This window comes from Vombatus ursinus, unplaced genomic scaffold (assembly GCF_900497805.2).
Source record: "Vombatus ursinus unplaced genomic scaffold, bare-nosed wombat genome assembly UNPS02014796.1, whole genome shotgun sequence".
In the NCBI taxonomy this organism is placed as follows: Eukaryota; Metazoa; Chordata; class Mammalia; order Diprotodontia; family Vombatidae; genus Vombatus; species Vombatus ursinus.
The window spans coordinates 178,483-187,630 of NW_020954574.1; the positions used below are offsets into that span (position 1 = coordinate 178,483).

A 9,148-nucleotide genomic window follows, 5' to 3' on the forward strand; every position below is an offset into this window, starting at 1 on the left:
TGGGGTTTTATTTTAATTCAAAGTGGGTGAATGGAGGAAAGGGGATGATGGCAAGAGATAGGAAAGGGTTTAATCTAAGAGTAACAGAGGCTGGGTCAGAGCTTCTGGCGGGGACCAGAAGAAGTGGGGGAGGAAGGAAGGGAGAAACTTGGAAAAGGAAGATAATAAGTTAAAGGAGGGAGAGATTGGAGGGGAAGAGAAAAAGAAATAAAGGAAAAAAACCATGGAATACTAAAGATGAGGACAGGGGGAAAAAAGCAGCACTTACCTTCTCATGATTCAAAATGACTTGGGTCCTTCAGGCCCTCAGTAGGTCTTTCAGTGTATCTGGTGGTATCTAAACCAGAGGGGCAAAACTTGGGGTGCCAAGAAAGAGCCCAAGACACCACACCCAAAAATCATTAGGGGGAACTGAAAGTAAGTCTGAGCAGGAAGACAATGAAAGGGTGGAGAAGCCAGCTGGGAAAGCTAGAGTAGTAAACACATCCCCACTCCCAGATGCTTTAATCCTGACCTTCCCTATGATTTTGTTAATTTAAAGGTCCACCTTCCTTAACCCAGAGCTAGAACTCATAGCACTCTGACCAAACTGTTCTCAGGTATGAGGCCTGAAGTACAGCCCTTCTCTCCCCAGGGCCGAGAGGAAGTAAGAGTAAGAGGTCTGTGAAGGCCACAAGAGGGAAAAAAAGATCAGACTTTGTTTTTTGTCTTTACATTCCCAGCTCATAGCATAGAATTTGACATTTTTAAAAGAATTAATGAATGAGTGAATGAATGAATCTGAGGCAGAGCCCTGGATAAAGAAAAGGGTCCTGGGAAAGCAATTAGGAGGTAGGGTGCTGTTGAGATGAAGGGAGGGGGAAACTGCTAACAAGGCAAAGAGATCCCAGTCCTCCCCCCAGGCCCCTTTTATAGACAAAACACGCTATTTTTGTCCAAACATCGTCCTCACATCTCATTACAGGGTCCCCTCCACCTCACAACCTGTGAAGGTGAGAAATATCAGTGTAAGTAAGGTGGATCTTGTTAATTCTTTTTTAGATAATAGTTCCCAGGATCTATGGCCAAAACAATCTCTAGTTCTCAGGTTTTCACATTATAAACAGTTTCTACTGTGACAGCACAGTGAGATATAGGGATGAGATAATTTAAACGTTTGAGTTTAATTGTAAATAATCTACTGCACTTACACTGTGCTTAGTCAGCATGGTATTACTGGATTTAAGGTAAAGTTGTGAGGCTATTGCTGGCAAATTGCCTTCTTTGTTTGCTCCCTTATAAATCAGGTGAGCACTGGTCAGTAAGTAGGGATTTGGGGAATGCACATGGAAATGCATGTGTTTCTGCCTTGATTGGCCCCCATCAAGGCTTGGGGGGATTTGTGAATGTGTGTGCTTATCTCGAATGGCCCCCATCAAGATTTAAGGGAACATGAAGGAGTTGTGCTCCTATGATTCCCACCGGACCTTGCAAGAAGAGTAATTGTGGGATGCTGTAGGAGTTGGTGCTCCCATCATCAGCAACGCCATTGAGATAGAGAAACACAAGAATAAAGTATATTATTTAGCCCCTCTGAAGCTGTCTTCCTGTCCTTCTGGCTGCCCAGATCAAGAATGAACCTGCTAGGGGAAGCTAGATAGTGCAGTGGATAGAGCTCTGGCCTTGGAGTGAGAAGGACCTGAGTTCAAATCCAGTCTCAGACACATGACACTAGCTGTGTGACCCTGGACAAGTCACTTAACCCTGATTGCCTCACCAAAAAGCAAAAGAAAAGTGAACCTGCTAGAGACTGGAGCCCAAAACCTCCAGTGGTTCCTCCTGTGCCTGTGGTGCCCCCGTATTGTTTTCTGTGTCCCTACACTTGGCATAGTCGGTGTCACCTGCCCTACAATCAGTCAACAAACATTTATTAAGTACCTAATATGGGCCACTGTGGAAAGCTATAGGAATATAATGAAAAGCAGAAGACAGTTCCTCTTCTACAGGAGCTCCCAATCCAGTGGGGGAGACAACATGGGGACAACTATATATAATCAATATATAGGAAAAATTGGAGATAATCCACAGAAGAAAGACATTTGAATTAAGGGTATCAGGAAAAGTTGTAAAAAGTGGGACATTAGCTGGAACTTGAAGGAAGCCAGGGAAACCAGGATTTGGAAATGGGAAGAGAATTTCAGGCATGAGGTACAGTCTGTAAAAATGCCCTAAGGCAAGAGGTGGAGTTTTGTGTTTGAGGAATTGCAATGAAGCTGGCTTAACTGGATCGCAAAGTGTATGTGGGTGAGTAGCTTGTAGGAAGACTGGAAAATTGGGATGGGTCATATTATGAAGGCTTTTAAGTGCCAAACAGGAAATATTCTATTTGATCATAGGGTTGTTATGGGGCTTCTGGAGTTTATTGAGTAGGGGAGTGACATGATCAGATCTATGCTTTAGGGAAGATCAATTTACTAACTGAGTGAAGGATTGACTGAGTTGGAGAGAGACTAGTGACAGAGAGCCATAGCCAGAAGGCTATTGCAATAATCCAGGTATTTGGTGATGAGGGCCTACACCAGGATGGTGGTAGTATCAAGGGAAAGGGAATATATATGGAAATAGTACAAAGGTGAAATCAACAGACCTTGGCAACATATTGGATATGGTGGAGAGTGAGAGAGAATGAGGAGTTGAAGATGACACTTAAGTTACCAGCCTGATTGATTGGGAGGATGGTGGTACCCCCAACAATGAATAGTGCAGTTAGGAAGCTGGGAGAGTTGTGGGGGGGAGGAAGTAGGAAACAGCAGGTTTATTTTGGACATGTGATTATTATGTCTTTTGGAAATCTGGTTTGAGATGTCCAATAGGGAGTTAGAGATATAAAACTGGAGACAGCAGAGAGATGAGGGCTAGATAAATGGATCTAAGAATCATCAATATTGAGATGATAATTGAATCCGTGGAAACTGATGGAATCACTAAGTAAAATAATATAGAGGGAGAAGACAGCTTAGCACAAAGCCCTAGGGGTCACCTACTGTTAGTAGGCATTACCTGGATGGAAATCCAGCAAAGGATAGCTCAGATGGATAGAAGGAGAACCAGTAGAGAGCAGTGTCTTGAAAATGTCATATGCAAAACAAAAATGTTTATAGCAGTAAAGAAGTAGAAACTGGGGGGTTGCCCATCGTTTGACTAATGGCTAACCAAATTATTGTTTATGAAATTAATAGAATACTATTGTGTTGTAAGAAATTATGAAAGGGGTCGTTTCAGAACAAAGTGGGAAGATTTGTATGAACTAATGTTAAGTGAAGTGAAGTGAAGTGAGAATTAGGAGGAGAATGTATACAGTAAAAACAGTATTTTAAAGACAATCCTGAAAGACTTAAGAATTCTGATCAACACAATGATCGACCACAATTCCAGAGGACTCATGATGAAGCCTCTTGCCACCTCCAGATAGAGAAGTGATAAATTCAGAGTGTGGATTGAAGTGTATTTTTTTTCCTTTCTCTTCCTTCTTACCATCCTAGAAATATGAGACTGGATAGTCTGACCCCTAGAGACTCCTGCTCCCTGGGGAAGTCCTTGATGATGAGAATGGAGTGAGAGAAGGGAATCTTCCAAAACTAGCACTCAGTCTCCCAGCACAAAGCAAGGCTCCTGATCCTGGCCCCTGGCTAATAATACCCTTGATATTTTTTTAAAGTAATGCTTGGTCCTGGAGTCCAGGCCTTCCAAATGAAAAAATTCTAAGAGTTCAGTCGGGTGTGACTTGGGTGAAAGGGGGCAGCTCTCCAAATCCCAGTTTTGCTTTTAGCAGCTGGGAGGACGAACATTGCCACTGTCCCCTAGGCCCTAGTGTCTGTGTTCAATTTATTCCCTACTCCCTAGCTGTCCCCAGAGATCTAGGATAAAGCTGACTGAATCTTAACCCCTAGAACTGCATTTGCCCTGGTCTTTGCTCTGGCCTCAAGCTAGGGTGAGTGAGTGGCCAGTAGTGTGGGCTGAGAGGTATGTCACAGGGAAGAAAAGGGGCCAGAACTATCCTCTGAAGAAGGCCCAAGTGGTGGGGTCTGGGGAGAGAAGTCCAGTAGAGGCATTACTGTGAGCAGTGATCTTGGCTTCCTCTCCCCAGGCAAAGACCTCTCTGGAGGTTGTCTTAACTATCTCTTCATCCCCAAGACAGACAGGAGTCTTTTGAATTTCTCAAGTCATTGGGAAAAGGAAATGGTGTCCTGATCCATATTTCAGTGTCTTACGACTTTCAACAACAGTAAGTCATTTTTTGCTTCTTACCTGAATCTTTCTTGCTGCACCAGAAATCCCTGGATCTTGCTATGTCAAATGTACAGGTGGAAAATGAGGGTCAGGAAGCCCTACCCTCACCCCCTTCAGAGAAACCTTTATTATAATAACAATAATCAGATTAGTGCTCCTCTAAATTCTTCCTCTGATGCTTCATTGTGGCGTAAGTATGCCTGGGTTCTTGAAGTTTATGCCAAAAGATCACCATAAATCAACATTTATCTAGTGCTTACTATGTACATTGTGATGTTCTAGGGGTTAGGAAAGCAACAATTTTTAGATAATACATGCTTCCTGCCCTCTCAGATTTTAAAGACTCTAGCAGGTGCTATTAAGCAAGATAGGGCTCAGGTATGGACCTGGGAACACGCCGGGCATCTGTTGTCTAATATCCAGCCTAGTTAAATAAAGAAGGCTCATGAGCAGAAGGCTGGCCACCAGATAATGAATTCCTTTGGTCACAGTAGCTCATGAAAAACCCTATCTACTAAGATGTAAAGAGATTTTAATAGGCTACAGTGACCACTGTATTGAAATGAATGAAATTGCAGCTCTTTTGATGAACTGAATTGATCCAAGATAATACTTCTTTCCATTTATACCACAGATTATACTTTCTAAGCCTTTTACAATCATGATCTGGTGATGGTTGAAACAGCCTTTTGAGGAAGGTAGAGACCAGATTATTGTCCCCTTTCAAAAGAGGAGGAAATTGAGTGGGTCAGAGAAGGGAGGTGGCTTTTCTGATGTCACATAGCTCATTAGTGATAGAGCTGGGACTAAAAACTCAGGTGTGGTTTTGCAGTCCAGCACTCATTTGACTGAATCAGCCAGAGAGGAGTCCTAAGTCCCTGCAGCCTTTTCTTCTTTATGTTTTATGGCACCTGAGCTTCTATTTTAATTCTTAATTGAAGCCCTCCCTTCCTTCCCAGGACCCCATCTCCCAACCCACACAAAGGCTACAGCTGTACATCCCTAGCTGCTGTGCCCAAGATACTGTCTGTCTTACAATGGTACAGTCTGGATCATGGAGAGTGTGGACAACATCTGCTTCCTCCCCTATACCCTTTCAGATACTCTGCATGTCCATCCAGTGACACTCCCAGTATCTCTCTAACCTCTAAGAGGATCTCTGTCAAGGAGTGGGTGAGTTACACTGTTATGTAATGTGACATGATTTTGAGTTGTGCTCTGCCCATCTTCCCCTAAAAAGAGAGGAAACAGTCTCCATGTAATGTGTGAAAAATTTAGATTAACTCCCTGGAACAGCTTCATGACTGAGATGGAATGAATGAAATAAGCAGCAGGAAAATTTTCTTTTCATAGAGTCCTTGACATTTGGGAAGATTAAGGGATGTTCTCATTCAAAGGCAGGCATTTTGCATTCATTTTAATGAAATAAGTGCAAGAAAGAAAATGAGATTTATTTTAATGCAATAAACATTTATTTGTGCTTAGATATTTATGATACTTATACCAACTATATTCAAGACACTTGGACTGATACAAAGATAAATAAGACGAAGTGTCTTCATTCATGGAGTTTACAAACTAGCAAAGAGAATTAACACATACATCAATAACCATCATGCAATGGAATAATAAGTGTACAAGAGACACAAAATACTGTATTATAAAGTCTAAGGGGAGAAGGAGCAGCTCTAACTGTATGAACAAGGGAGTCTTTAAAATTAGGTTGGATTTCAGTAGGCAGAGGTAGTAGTGAGAAAGTAGTTCAGATACATAGACCAAAGGCTTAGAGATAGGAAAATGCAGGAAGTATTATTTAGGGGCAGTTTGCATAGTATTTAGAGTTTTGAACTTGAAGTCAAGAAGACTGGAGTTTGAATTCTACTGCCTACACCTAATATCTACACAATAGTGGACAAATCACTGTTTTTCTCTGAACTTGTTTTGTCATATTTAAAATGGGGTTAATAAAGGCACTTTACAAAGGATCAAAAGGAGATAATGTATTCAAAGTGCTTTGCAAACCTTAAAATGCTATATTCTGTAGATGTTTGGCCATTTTTCAGTCGTCTGACTTTTTGTGATGCCATTTGGGGTTTTCTTGGCGAAAATACTAGAGTGGTTTGCCATTTCCTTCTTCAGCTCATTTTACAGATGAGGAAACTGAGGCAAACAGGGTCAATTGACTTGCCCAGAGTCATACAGTTAGTAAGTATCTGAGGCCAGATTTGAACTCAAGAAGATGTCTTCCTGACTCCAGACCCAGCACTTTATTACACTTTAGGAAGTAGAGCACAGAAAGGGGAGTAGTGTGACCTAAGGATGGAAAGGTAAGCTAGCATCAGAACATCTGTTAAAGGAAATTTAATAGGAAGATTAATCTGTCAGTGAAGGATGAATGGGGATGGTAGAAGAGATGGAGGTAGGAAAAAACTGTTAGGAAACCATTACAGTACTCTACTTATGTTTGTATTAGGATAGTAGGAATGGAAATGGGAATAGATAAGAGATTTATCTCCAAGAGCCAGACGTGGTAATTCAAAAGACTCATTGGATATGAGAGGATGGGGGAAGGGGAAGAAGGATCACAGCTAACACCAGTGTTTCAAAAACAGGAGCTGGGTTTTGAACAGTAGTATCCCTGGTATAAAAAAGGGATGATATCAGAAAGAGAAACCTGCTGAGGAAGCAAAATTATGATCTTTGTTTTGGAGATACTGAGTCTGAGCTGATGCAATTATAGATGTATGCAGTTGGGGACAGATATGAACTTTAGGAAACAGTTCGTGGTTACAGTAAGCGATATAGAAATTATCTGCTTCGGGTTATAGTTGAAACCGTGGGAAAGAATTAAATTGTCAGGAGACAGAAACAAGGAGGGTCAGGGACACAAGTCTGGAAGAAGAAGTGGCAAAGGAGAAAGAGGTACAGTTAGAATAATAGGAACACCATGAGAGTGAGAGCATAGGAACCGAGCGAGCTGAGGTTGTCTAGAAAGAAGGGTTAGTCTATAATGCCCAATGCTTCAAAAGCCAAGAAGGATGAATATGGGAAAAAGTCTTTGGTTTGAATGACTAGGGTATCAATGGTGACCCTGGAGAGTGCAGAAATCCTCTGGATAGCATTCAGAGGTGAGTTTCTAGTCTCTGCTTGAACATCTTAAGTGACAGGGAACTCACCACTTACCAAAGCAGTCAGTCCATTTCATGACTGGACAGCTCTAATTATTAGAAAGCTGCTTCTTATATTGAGAGGCAGTGTGATGTAGGTGAATGAACACTACATCCAGAGTCAAAGGACCTTGGTTCAAATCCCAGCTCTCAATTGTCTAACCTAAGTGACCTTGGGAAAGTCTGTCTTTCTGAGCTTCTTTTTCCTAAAATGAAGGGACTAAATGAGACAATCTGTAAGGTTCTTTCCAGATCTGTCTGTTTATCCTACAGACTGCCTTTTACTAATCTTAGTGCTGCTTTCCAGGGGCACATCAAATAATTATGTAATCCCTCTGTGTTAATGGTTTAATTTGGCATTGTCCTTGACCCAACATCTCTGCCATTAAAGAAGGGCTTTCGGTGCTTTAATGAAAAGGATCATAGGATCAGAAATTTAAATTTGGAAGTGACTATTGGGAGAATTGGAGACCCTGTGGCAATGTAGAAGAAAGGAAGGAAGGAAGGAAGGAAGGAAGGAAGGAAGGAAGTGAAGGAGGGAGGGAAGAAAGAAACAGTAATTTATTAAGTATCCACTATGTGCCAGGCACTATGCCAAATACTTTACCAATATTATCTCATCTGAGCTTCACAATAACCTTAGGAATTATTGTGTAGTTGAGGAAAATGAGGCAGAGCTTCAGTGACTCACCTAGAGTCACAGAGCTAGTAAGAGTCTGAGGCAAGATTTGAATTCAGGTCTTCCTGACTCTAGCCCCAGTGCTTTATCAACTGTACCGTTTAGCTCAGGAAGATAGTGGGGGCCAGAGAATCTTCTTCTTGTTCCTTACCAGGTAGTCAGCTTCCTAATCTCTGTACTCCTTCAGTCATTTCTGGGTGTTTAGTACAGGATAGGAAGGAAGGAAATAAGCATTTATTAAGCACCTAATATGTTCTAGGCACTGGGCTAAGCATTTTACAAATATCTCATTTGATCTTTACGACAACCCTGGGAGGCAGGTGCTATTATTCTGCGTGTTTTATAGTTGAGAAAACTGAGACAAACAGAGGTTAAATAATCTGCCTGAGATCATACAACTAGTAAATGTCTAAGGCCAGATTTGAACTCAAGTCTTTCTGACTCCATGCCTAGCACTCTAACCATTGTACCACCTAGCTGCCTACAAGGGCATCTTCCTGGCTTTACAGAACTGACACATAAATTAATGACTATTAACATGGGTTTGCTGGCCCCATCAAGGATCACACACAAGGTTTGCCACATGAGATGGCAATGTATCCGGGTAATTAATGCACAAGTAGAGTCACAGAACTTTAGAAACCACAAAATCCTAGAAATGTAGAGGTAGTACGGATGACCATCCTTGTACCCAGTATTGGAATCACATGGTAGGAACATTAACTCCTAAGGAAAGACTGTTTCTTTTCCCTCCCCCTGGAAGTACCACAAATAAGGGCTCTTTTATTGTCTCTGAAGATAAATCCCAAACTTCCTCCTCCAACTCCTTGTATCCCCTATTGTCACTGTTTGGACACACACCTCTATCTGCTACCCCTCTTTACTTGACTCATTTCCTGGCAAGTAATGGGCCCCACTCCCAAGTTCTGTTTTAATGAACATCTTTGGTGGGGGGGAGGGGGCCACTGGAATGAAGTCTCTTTGGAGACAGTTCCACAAATCTGGTTTCTATCTGCCCTCACAGATGAATAAA

General features: G+C 41.8%; 1 protein-coding gene across 1 annotated transcript in view; it reads right to left on the reverse strand.

The window, feature by feature from the left end:
* Positions 1-513, reverse strand: part of NLRP1 (NLR family pyrin domain containing 1) — a 35,109-nt gene extending 34,596 nt beyond the window's left edge. Inside the window, exon 1 of the mRNA XM_027870252.1 lies at positions 269-513. The gene's annotated coding sequence lies outside the window, so the exon portion shown is untranslated. The remainder of the gene's footprint in view (positions 1-268) is intronic.
* Positions 514-9,148: the final 8,635 nt, after the last annotated feature.